This window comes from Portunus trituberculatus, chromosome 11, assembly GCF_017591435.1.
Source record: "Portunus trituberculatus isolate SZX2019 chromosome 11, ASM1759143v1, whole genome shotgun sequence".
Lineage (NCBI taxonomy): Eukaryota > Metazoa > Arthropoda > Malacostraca > Decapoda > Portunidae > Portunus > Portunus trituberculatus.
In genome coordinates this window covers 4,432,818-4,444,313 of record NC_059265.1, presented here as the reverse complement: position 1 = coordinate 4,444,313, position 11,496 = coordinate 4,432,818, and the positions used below count along the sequence as shown (strand labels likewise).

The 11,496-nt window shown below is 41.1% G+C and overlaps 1 long non-coding RNA gene across 2 annotated transcripts; it reads right to left on the bottom strand.

Annotated features, from left to right (window-relative positions):
* Positions 1-4,593: 4,593 nt before the first annotated feature.
* Positions 4,594-11,206, bottom strand: LOC123502445. Of its 2 annotated transcripts, none has more exons than XR_006674076.1 (2): positions 11,155-11,206; positions 4,594-4,816 (listed from the first exon to the last, which is right to left on the bottom strand). It is a non-coding gene; the product is annotated as an uncharacterized LOC123502445 (long non-coding RNA). The 2 variants fall into 2 exon arrangements; XR_006674077.1 differs by lacking the exon at positions 11,155-11,206 and adding an exon at positions 7,281-7,342.
* Between the last annotated feature and the right edge of the window lie 290 nt (positions 11,207-11,496).

Here is an 11,496-nt window from a genome sequence, read left to right as displayed (position 1 = left end):
TGTAATGTATTCCAACATAAATGGAGTGATATCGGGGATTTTAGAACTCAACGATTACTTGAGGGACAAGAACCCAGATATTGTGGGTCTTACTGAAACAAAACTGAGAGAGGAGAAGACCTGATGATGGTTGGAGAAGGAAATATAATGTTTGGAAAAGAAATAGAGTAGGTAAGATGGGAGGAGGAGTGATGTTGCTGGTTAAAAAAGATATAAAGGTGGATCAAGTGAAAGAAGGTATGGGAAAGGCAGAAGTGCTAAAGATCAGAGCAGAAACTAATGAAGGAAAAAGAGGCACTACATAGTGGTGTACGTACCACCTAAGACAAATGCATGGTCAGTACAGGAATATGAAGAAATGATAAGTGATACAGGAACATGTCTGGAAGAAATGTTGGGTGGCTGTGAACGAACTATAATGATGGGAGATTTTAATTGTAAAGAGGTGTGTTGGGAGGACTGGTCAATGGAAGGATCAGAGACAACATGGGAAATACACTATTGACACTGGCAATGGAAAATGTGTTAACTCAGTGGGTCAAAGAAGATACTAGGTTTGGAGGAGAGGGAGCATCGTCAAGACTGGACTTGGTCTTTAGTACAGAGCCAATGGTCATTGAGGAGATGAGGGTGGAGTGCCCTTTAGCAAAGAGTGATCATGCAGTTTTGGAGTTCAAGGTGATAGATGAAGAGAAATCTAGAAGAAATGAAGAATATAAAGTGGGAAGATGGAATTATGCCAAGACAGATTTTGGAAACCTAAAGAAATTCTTTCAAGAGACAAATTGGATGAAATTCAAGAGTGCTAAGGAGCAAATGAAAAGTGGAAGGAATTTATAAAATTATACAAAGAAGGTGAGAAAAATTTGTACCAATAAGACAACATAGAGAAGTTGGAAAGCAGGACTGGTTTAACGATAGATGTGAAAAGGCTAGAACAAGAAAAGAGGATGCATGGAAGAGGTGGAGAAGGAAAAGACGGATTAAGCAGTGGGAAAGTTACAAAAGAGCAAGAAATGAATATGTGTTGATTAGAAGAGAAGAAAGAAAGAAACAAGAAAAGGATATAATTGATAAATGTAAAGACCAACCAAGGCTTTTTACAGACATGTGAACAACAACATCAAAAATAGAGAAAGTATTGAAAGTTTAGAAGTAAATGGAGTATGCAGTGAGGATCCCAGGAAATGGCAGAGGCTATGAATGGATGCTTTCGGAAGGTATTCACAAAGGAGACTGCTTTTGACAAACCACTGGTAATGGAACAGAAAGGGATTATGAAGGAGTTTCAAGTAACTGTGGAGGAGATCAAGAATATGATGGGGAGTCTAGAAGTGAGAAAAGCTGTGGGACCTGATGGGGTATCAGGATGGATTTTAAGAGAATGCAGGAGCAACTGGCAGAAAAAGTTTGTGAAGTAATTGATGCCTCATTAAGGGAAGGTGTAGTGCCCCAAGACTGGAAAAGAGCTAACATTGTCCCAATTTATAAATCAGGTAACAAGAGAGACCCATTGAACTATAGACCAGTGTCACTTACAAGTGTGGTAGCTAAGATGTGTGAGAGGGTGGTGAAGAATAGATGGACAGACTTCTTGGAGAAAAATGACATACTTTGTGAGTGTCAATTTGGTTTTAGAAAAGGGCGTTCATGCACGACAAACCTGATATGTTACTATTCGAGGGTGATAGATGTAATACAGGAAAGAGATGGTTGGGCTGATGGAATATATCTGGATTTAAAAAAGGCCTTTGATAAGGTACCACACCGGAGACTGATCTGGAAACTTGAAATGGTAGGAGGAGTGCATGGCAGTTTACTAAAATGGATGGAAGACTTTTTGGTAGGAAGAGAAATGAGAACAATAATTAAGGACAGACCATCAGAATGGGGCTTGATGGAGAGTGGAGTTCCACAGGGATCAGTGTTGGCACCAGTAATGTTCGCGGTCTACATAAATGACATGGTGGATGGGGTGTCCAGTTATGTGAGCCTATTTGCAGACGATGCAAAATTGTTAAGAAAAGTGAGATGTGACAAAGATTGCGAACTACTCCAGGAAGACTTGGACTGAATATGGAAATGGAGCTGTACATGGCAAATGGAGTTCAACACGACAAAATGCAAGAAATTAGAGTTTGGCAAGAGTGAAAGAAGAATCAGGAGTATGTACAAGATAGGAAATGAAGACATAAAATCAGTCATGAAGAAAAAGACCTTGGGGTGACAATTACCAATGACCTATCGCCAGAGAGACATATAAACAAAATAATTGGAGAAGTATTGAACTTATTGAGGAACATAAGAGTGGCGTTCGTATATTTAGATGAAGAAATGATGAAGAAAATAATTACTGCAATGATAAGACCAAGGCTTGAATATGCAACAATACAGTGGGCTCCGAACTTAAAGAAACACATAAGGAAACTAGAGAAAGTACAGAGGGCTGCAACAAAATGGTGCCTGACTTAAGAGATTTGACTTATGAAGACAGACTGAACAGAATGCAACTTCCGACCCTGGAAAACAGAAGAGAAAGGGAGACCTGATAGCAATATACAGAGTGATGATTGGCATGGAAAAATGGATAGGGAAGATCTGTGTATGTGGAATGAAAGAATGTCGAGAGGGCATGGGAAAAACTAAAATGGCCACTTATAGGAGAGATGTGAAAAATATAGCTTCCCTCATAGAAGGGTGGAAGCATGGAATAGTTTAGACGTGGAAGTGGTCAACGCAAGGAATATTCATGATTTTAAGAAAAGCTGGACATTAGTAGATACGGAGACGGGACAGTACGAGCATAGCTCTTTTCCCATATGTTACAATTAGGTAAATACAATTAGGTAAACACACACACACACACACACACACACACACACACACACACACACACACACACACACACACACAGCCTCACCTCACTTCAAAACACAAAAAATCTTCACATAAATATAAATTCACAGTATAAAACACAAACTTATTTCAAAACCCACACAAAAAAAAACTTTCCAACACACACACACACACACACACACACACACACACACACACATTTCTAGCACCTTGCCACAAAAATTCAGTATTTTTATGAGGCCTTCCAAGACAGTGGTTCCCAAACTGGGGGTGAATCATCCCTTGGGAGCAGCTTAACAATTTTTTGGGGAGTAATGGAGGTGACAGAAAAAATAAATAAATAAATAAGAATTCTGAAAAATGAAGAAAACCTTGCAGTGCCTCCCATTACAATTACTGTTAACTTAGTCTTAGTGGGCAAAGTTGTAACATAAATAATTATTCTGTGTAAGGGTAATGTGGTTGGTTAGTATGACATGTTAACCCCTTCAGTACTGGGACACATTTTACCTAGAGATCTGTGTACCATTAGACCATTTTATTCACTTTAAGAAGGGTCTATGGAGGACACAAGATTAATGGCCACAGTCTTCACTATCTTAACCCTTTCAGTACTGGAGGACAATTTTACCTAAAGATTTGTGCACCATTAGACCATTTCATTGACATTAGCAAGGGTCTATGGAGGTCACAAGGTTAATGGACACAGTCTTCACTTTCTTAACCCTTTCAGTATTGGGACACATTTACCTTGACATTTGTGTACCATTGGACCATTTTATTGACATTAGGAAGGGTCTATGAAGGTCACAAGGTTAATGGCCACAGTCTTCACTACTTTAACCCCTTCAGTACTGGGACACCTTTTTACCCTGAGATCTGTGTACCATTAGACCATTTTATTGACATTAGGAAAGGTTCATAAACATCAGAAGATTAATGGTCATCATCTTCACTATTCTAACCCCTTCAGTACAGGGACACATTTTTACCTTGAGATTTGCATACCATTAGACCATTTTATTGACATTAGGAAAGGTTTATAGACATCAGAAGGTTAATGATCACAGTCTTCACTATTTTAAACCCTTCAGGACTGGGACACATTTTACCCTGAGATCTGTGTACCATTAGACCATTTTATTGACTTTAGGAAAGGTTTATAGACATCAGGAGGTTAATGGCCACAGTCTTCACTATTTTAACCCCTTCAGTACTGGGACAAATTTTTACCTTGACATTTGTGTACCATTAGACCATTTTATTGACATTAGGAAAGGTTTATAGAGGGCAGAAGAATAAAGGCCACAGTCTTCACTATTTTATCCCCTTCAATACTAGGATATCTTGAGATCTGTGTACCATTAGACCAATTTATTAACATTAGGAAAGATCTATAGACATCAGAAGACTAATGGCCACAGTCTTCACTATTTTAACCCCTTCAGTACTGGGACACATTTTTACCTTGACATTTGTGTACCATTAGACCATTTTATTGACATTAGCAAGGGTCTAAGGAGGTGACAAGATTAATGGCCACAGTCTTCACTATTTTAACCCCTTCAGTACTTGGAGACATTTTTACCTTGAGGTTGAGTACCATTAAACCATTTTATTGACATTAGAAAAGGTTTATAGACATCAGAAGATTAATGGCCAATATCTTCACCCTAAAACATGCCAAATGGTCTTAAAATACCATAAAACATGCCAAATGGTCTTAGAATGCCCTAAAACATGCCAAACTTGTCTTCAAATGTCCTTAAAAGAAAAACATTCCAAACTGCTAATCCATCCTAACTGTTCTTCATGACTCCAGGTGTTGTCTTGTACTCTGGGTGTTGCTGATGGCTGTAGGTGTTGTAGAAGGCTTGTGTTGCATTGTGGCTTGCTTGGCTTGGCTTGGTGGTGCAGTGTGTCTCCTTGGCAACATTCAGGGACCATTGGCTTGACTTTCCTGTAATGATAGGTTTACATTGAGTCACCTTCACTATTTTGTAAACTGAACTGAACGCAACTCAACCCAACCTAACAGAACTCAACCTAACTTAACTAAACTGAACAGAAATTAACCTAACCCAAAACAACCCAGCTCAACCCAACCCAACCTAACCAAAGTTAACCCAAAACAACCCATCATAACCCAACCCAACTCAACCCAACCCAACCTAACCCAAAACAACCCAAGTTAACCCAGAACAACCCAACATAACCCAACCCAACCCCAAACTAACCCAAAACAACCCAGCATAACCCAACCTAACCCAACCCTTTATCTTTACCTTTACCGAGGTGCCTGTCACGTGACGTCGGCGACCATGGAACACCATCCTCCTCTGTTTTGAGCCACTCTAACCCGATCCACAGTTGTCCAGCCCTCACTGACGTGTTTCACCAATGTGTCCATAAACTTGACCCTCTGTCTTCCTCTCGCTGGTTCCTTATACTCTCCCAACAAGCATTCTCTCCCACAGTCCATGTCCTCTCAGTACATGGCCCACAAAATTGAGGTGTCTCCTCCTGATACTCTTCACCGGTGTTTTTTCCATTACTACTCTTCTCAATCCTTCATTAGTGATCCGTGCACTCCAAGGGATTCTCAGCATTCTTTGCATGAACCACATTTCTACTGCTTCTAACCTTTTGATCATGTTCTTCTTTATCGTCCATGTCTCAGAGCCATACGTTAATGTGGACCATACATAACGCTTGAGTATACGTTGTCTTAGAGTTATATTCATGCTAATATTGGTCATTATCTTTCTTACCCTTAAAGTACGGGGGTTGATTTACTTTCTGTCTGTTACAGCGAGGAAAAATCACACCTGTCAAAAATGCTAAAAATATTCTTTTCCTCATAAAAGCATATTTCTTTGTGTTATTCTGAGTACAACGATATAGTTTTCAACATGTCATCACCTCTCACACCAAAGTTATTGCACGTCAAAAAATTCATGGCAGAATCCGCCGCTAAGAAATACCCCCCAAGCTCAGATAACACCTCTCTCTCTCTCTCTCTCTCTCTCTCTCTCTCTCTCTCTCTCTCCATTTGGGCATATGAATTTGATGTAAAAGTAGGAACTTTTGCACTTTCATGTCATGAAAATGTGAACTCAGATGAAATGATGTTCAAAACAGAAAAATAAAATAAACCACATATTACAAATATTGTGGATTTTATAATAATTGGAATGTGGCAACTCTTCTTGGCAATGGGACTGACGTGACTTGGCCGACAAGCACAGTCCTGTAGAGGCAACCATGGGTGACACACACCAGCGCATTGTTCGAGGGGAGTATGTGAGGAGGTTTATGAACGTCGCTGTGAGGGTTGGCCTCTGTCTCCCAGATCACTATCAGAATCACTACTGGAGTCTTCACTTTCTTCTGTCTTAATAAAAAAATCACTGTCTTCATTTTCACCACTATCCTCAATGTCATTACCGAGTAACACTGACATAACATCACTCGGAGTACCGAAACCTAACTCCGGGTCACGGGGATTGCTAGATGTTGCCTCAAAATGGGAAAAGATGACCTATGTGAGGGAACATATGTCTCCAGGCTCAAAGAGGTGAGTGAGAAAAGATGCCAGAGACTTCCACTTGCCCAAGGACCAACAGTGAGGGGGAGAGATTCAAACGTTTAGCGCCGAAAAATCATGATTCCCGGAACGACGATCCCTGCTTCTCTGCACGCCACGCTACAATCATCCCAAAACAATCACCGAACGTTAAGGGTTAAACTATCTATGAGTGCTTGCAATTTTACCTCGGAATCTGCCGCTAAAACTGTATCGTCCGCATAATGTATGTTGTTTGTGTTTCTTCCCCCAATGCAAATTCCCTCCATTTCTTCCATCTCCTCCAAACATTTTTGTCCATACAACGAGAACAAGTCTGGTGAGAGTACGCAGCCTTACCACACTCCTCTCTGTATCTCTACCCATTCTGTGTCTGGTGAGAGTACACAGCCTTGCCACACTCCTCTCTGTATCTCTACCCATTCTGTGTTTTTATTTTTTATTCTTATTGCTGCTTTTAGTTCCCAGTATAGGTTATTTATCATTCTTACATCTTTGCCATCCAATCCAATCTCCTTTAACACGTCAATCATTTCCTCCTGTCTAATCGTCTCAAAGGCTTTCTCAAAGTCCACCAAACACATGTAACACATGTATACATCTTTTTGCATTTCAACTGCTCTTTCTGTTACCATCCTCAGGCCAAATATTGCATTACCCTTTCAAAATCCATATTGCTCCCAACCCAATCTATGCTCTCAAACATGCCAAACTGTCTAAAATGCCCTCAAAACATGCTAAACTGTTTGAAAATACCCTCCAAACATGCCAAACTGCCTCAAAACCTTACCTAACGCAGCCCAACCCAACTAACCACACCACACACCACACCACTGACCTGCATAAGGAAGGGAGCCGTGTGGCCTCAGCGTTGAGTGGCCACCTCCTCTTGGGTCACAGTGAGGTCACAGTCCAAGGAGTCCTGCCGCAAAGGTCAGAGGTCACACAGGTCACACTGGGATAGTAATAATAGTAATAGTAGTAGCAGGAGGAGGAGGAGGAGGAGGAGGAGGAGGAGGAGGAGGAGGAGGAGGAGGAGGAGGAGGAGGAGGAGGAGGAGGAGGAGGAGGAGGAAGGAAGGAAGGAAGGAAGGAAGGAAGGAAGGAAGGAAGAAAGAAAGAAAGAAAAGAAAGAAAGAAAGAAAGAAAGAAGAAAGAAGAAAGAAGAAGGAAGGAAGGAAGGAAGGAAGGAAGGAAGGAAGGAAGGAAGGAAGGAAGGAAGGAGGAAGGAGAGAGAGAGAGAGAGAGAGAGAGAGAGAGAGAGAGAGAGAGAGAGAGAGAGAGAGAGAGAGAGAGAGAGAGAGAGAGAGAGAATAACAAAACTTTATAAAATGACAATATTTATTATTTTACCTTTTCTTTTTTAATCTTTTCTTCTTCTCCTCCTCTTCTCATCTTCCAACACCTCTTCTTTCTTCCTCCTCCTCCTCCTTCTCCTCCTCCACCTCTTCCTTCTTCCTCCTACTCCTCCTCTTCTTCCTCTTGCCTTGGTCTATCTTTCTCCACATTCTTAACACAATCTGAAATAAATAAAACTGGATTAATATCAGAGAGAGAGAGAGAGAGAGAGAGAGAGAGAGAGAGAGAGAGAGAGAGAGAGAGAGAGAGAGAGAGAGAGAGAGAGAGAGAGAATTGAAATAGCAAAACTTTATGAAATGACAATATTTATTATTTTACCTTTTCTTTTCTCTCTTTTCTTCTTCTCCTCCTCTTCTTCTCATATTCCTCCACTCTTCTTCCTTCTTCTTCTTCTTCTTCTTCCTCTTCCTCCTCCTCTTCTTGCCTTGGTCCGTCTTTTTCCATATTCTTAACACAATCTGAAATAAATAAAACTGGATTAAAAGAGAGAGAGAGAGAGAGAGAGAGAGAGAGAGAGAGAGAGAGAGAGAGAGAGAGAGAGAGAGAGAGAGAGAGAGAGACCTTAGTGTTTCAGTGTGCGGAGGCCATACATAAATTGAGTGTTATTGAAGCAGTGGGTAAGTAAGTGAAGTGCTTGACAGTGACACATAGAGAATAAGTGAATAAGTGAAGTGACATTTTAGACAGTTTGGCATGTTTTGAGGGTATTTTGAGACAGTTTGGCATGTTTTGAGTATATCTGAAAATAGTTTGACATGTTTTATGGCCATATTGACATGTTTTGAGGGCATTTTGAGACTGACATGTTTTGAGGGCATTTTAATACAGATACAGTTTGGATGGCATATTAAGACAGTTTGGTATGTTTTGAGGACAATTTAAGACAGTTTGCCAGGTTTTGAGGCCATTTGAAGACAGCTTGGCAGGTTTTGAGGGCATATTAAGACAGTTTGTTATGCTTTGAGGGGAATTTAAGACAGTTTGGCAGGGTTTGAGGACACTGTAAGACAGTTTGGTATGTTTTGATGACATTTTAAGACAGTTTGGCATTTTTTAAGGGTATTTTAAGACAGTTTGACATGTTTTGATGACATTTTAAGACAGTTTGGCATTTTTTAAGGGTATTTTAAGACAGTTTGACATGTTTTGAGGGTATTTTGAGACAGTTTGGCATATTTCAGGGCAATTTAAGACAGTATGGCATGCTTTAAGGGCAATTTAAGAGTTTGGCATATTTTGAGGGTATTTTGAGACAGTTTGACATATTTTATGGCCATATTGAGACAGTTTGGCATGTATTGAGAGCATTTTGAGACAGTTTGACATGTCAGGAAAGGGATCAGATAAGACAGAGAAAGTATGGAGGGAAGCATGCAGTGCAGGGCTGCCTGGCCACTTCTCATCCTCCACACTTCCATGTCCACATTTAAAACCATACACTCTTCGGCACTGTCCCCGAGAAACCATCCCATGCGCTCGCCTCGATTCCCGGTTCCCCCTTCGCAGTTCCTCCACCCAGCAGATTTGACATCACATTAAAAGAGAAATATATGGTATATAATTTTGTTTTTGTGTAGGGGTTCCTTGAGACATGTCATGTATTTGAAGGGTTACGCAAGGCTAAAAAGATTGAGAAACGCTGCCTTATTCGTTACCATATTCTCTCTCTCTCTCTCTCCTTCCTTATTCGTTTTCATATTCTCTCTTTCCTTATTTGTTATCATCTCTCTCTCTCTCTCTCTCTCTCTCCTTATTCGTTTTCATATTCTTTCTCTCTCTCCCTCTCCTTATGCATTTTCATATTCTCTCTCTCTCTCTCTCTCCTTATGCATTTTCATATTCTCTCTCTCTCTGACCAATAGCGTGGCTTCATATATGTGACGTCAAATCAGCTGGGTGGATTAGCTGTGAAGTGGGAGCCAGGAATCAAGGCAAGCACGCGGGATGGTTTCTTGGGGACAGTGCCGACTCTTCTAAATCAACATATATGCTTTCCATCTCCCTTAACTGTCATCCTTGCCACTTCTATGTCCACATTTTAAACCGTACACTCTTCTAGGATGAGAGGGTGGAGCATGTGGTGCTGGAGTGTGTGAAGTATGCCAGAGACAGGTATGAAATGATGCAAGTGGTGCTGAGGGAGCTGGGGCATGACAGAGTGGAGATGACAGGAAGGGAATGGATGGTGGTGCTGCTGGGACTATGTGGGGAGATGAATGGAAGGATGATTGAGGCTGTGAAAGAGTTCCTGGAGAGAATGTGGCGTGCTAGATGCAAGAACTAGTGGTGTGAAAGATGCCATTAAAACCTGCCAAACTTTCTTAAATTGAACTCAAAGTATGCCAAACTCTCTTAATATGCCATGAAAACATGTCAAACTGTCTTAATATGCCCTTAGAACATGCCAAACTGTCTAAAATGTCTTCAAAACATGCCAAATTATTTTAAATGGCCTCAAAACCAGCTAAACTGTCTCAAATTTCCCTCAAAACATAACAAACTGCCTTAATATGCCCTCCAAATCTGCCAAACTGTCTTCAATTTCCCTTAAAACCTCCAAAATTGACCTAACATACCTCAAAACATACCAAACTGTCTCAATATGCCCTCTGAAACTGTCTTAAAATGCCCTCAAAACATGTCAAACTGTCTCAAAATGCTCTCAATACATGCCAAACTGTCTCAATATGGCCATAAAATATGTCAAACTGTCTCAAAATACCCTCAAAATATGCCAAACTCTTAAATTGCCCTCAAAGCATGCCACACTGTCTTAAATTGCCCTGAAATATGCCAAATGACTCTCAAAACAAAATACCCTCAAAACATGCCAAACTGTCTTAAAATGCCATCAAAACATGCTAAACTGTCTTACAGTGTCCTCAAACCCTGCCAGACTGTCTTAAATTCCCCTCAAAGCATAACAAGCTGTCTTAATATGCCCTCAAAACCTGCCAAGCTGTCTTCAAATGGCCTCAAAACCTGGCAAACTCTCTTAAATTGTCCTCAAAACATACCAAACTGTCTTAATATGCCCTCCAAACTGTATCTGTATTAAAAAAATGCCCTCAAACATGTCAGTCTCAAAATCCTCAAAACATGCCAATATGGCCATAAAACATGTCAAACTGTTTTCAAATATCCTCAAAACATGCCAAACTGTCTCAAAATACCTCAAAACATGCCAAACTGTCAAAATGTCCTTAAAACATGCCAAACTGTTTAAAAAAATACCCCAAACCAAACATGCCAAACTGCCTAAAATGGCTTCAAAATCTTACCCAGCCAACCCAACCCACCTAACCCAACCAACCCACACCACACCTGCATAACACCACACACCACACCACTGACCTGCATAAGGAAGGGAGCCGTGTGACCTCAGCGTTGAGTGGCCACCTCCTCTCGGGTCACAGTGAAGTTGCAGTCCAAGGAGTCCTGCGGCAAAAGGTCAGAGGTCACACAGGTCACACTGATAGTATTAATAGTAATAATAGTAATAGTAGGAGGAGGAGGAGGAGGAGGAGGAGGAGGAGGAGGAGGAGGAGGAGGAGGAGGAGGAGGAGGAGGAGGAGGAGGAGGAGGAGGAGGAGGAGGAGGAGGAGGAGGAGGAGGAGGAGGAGGAGGAGGAGGAGGAGGAGGAGGAGGAGGAGGAGGAGGAGGAGGAGGAGGAGGAGAGGAGGAGGAGGAGGAGGA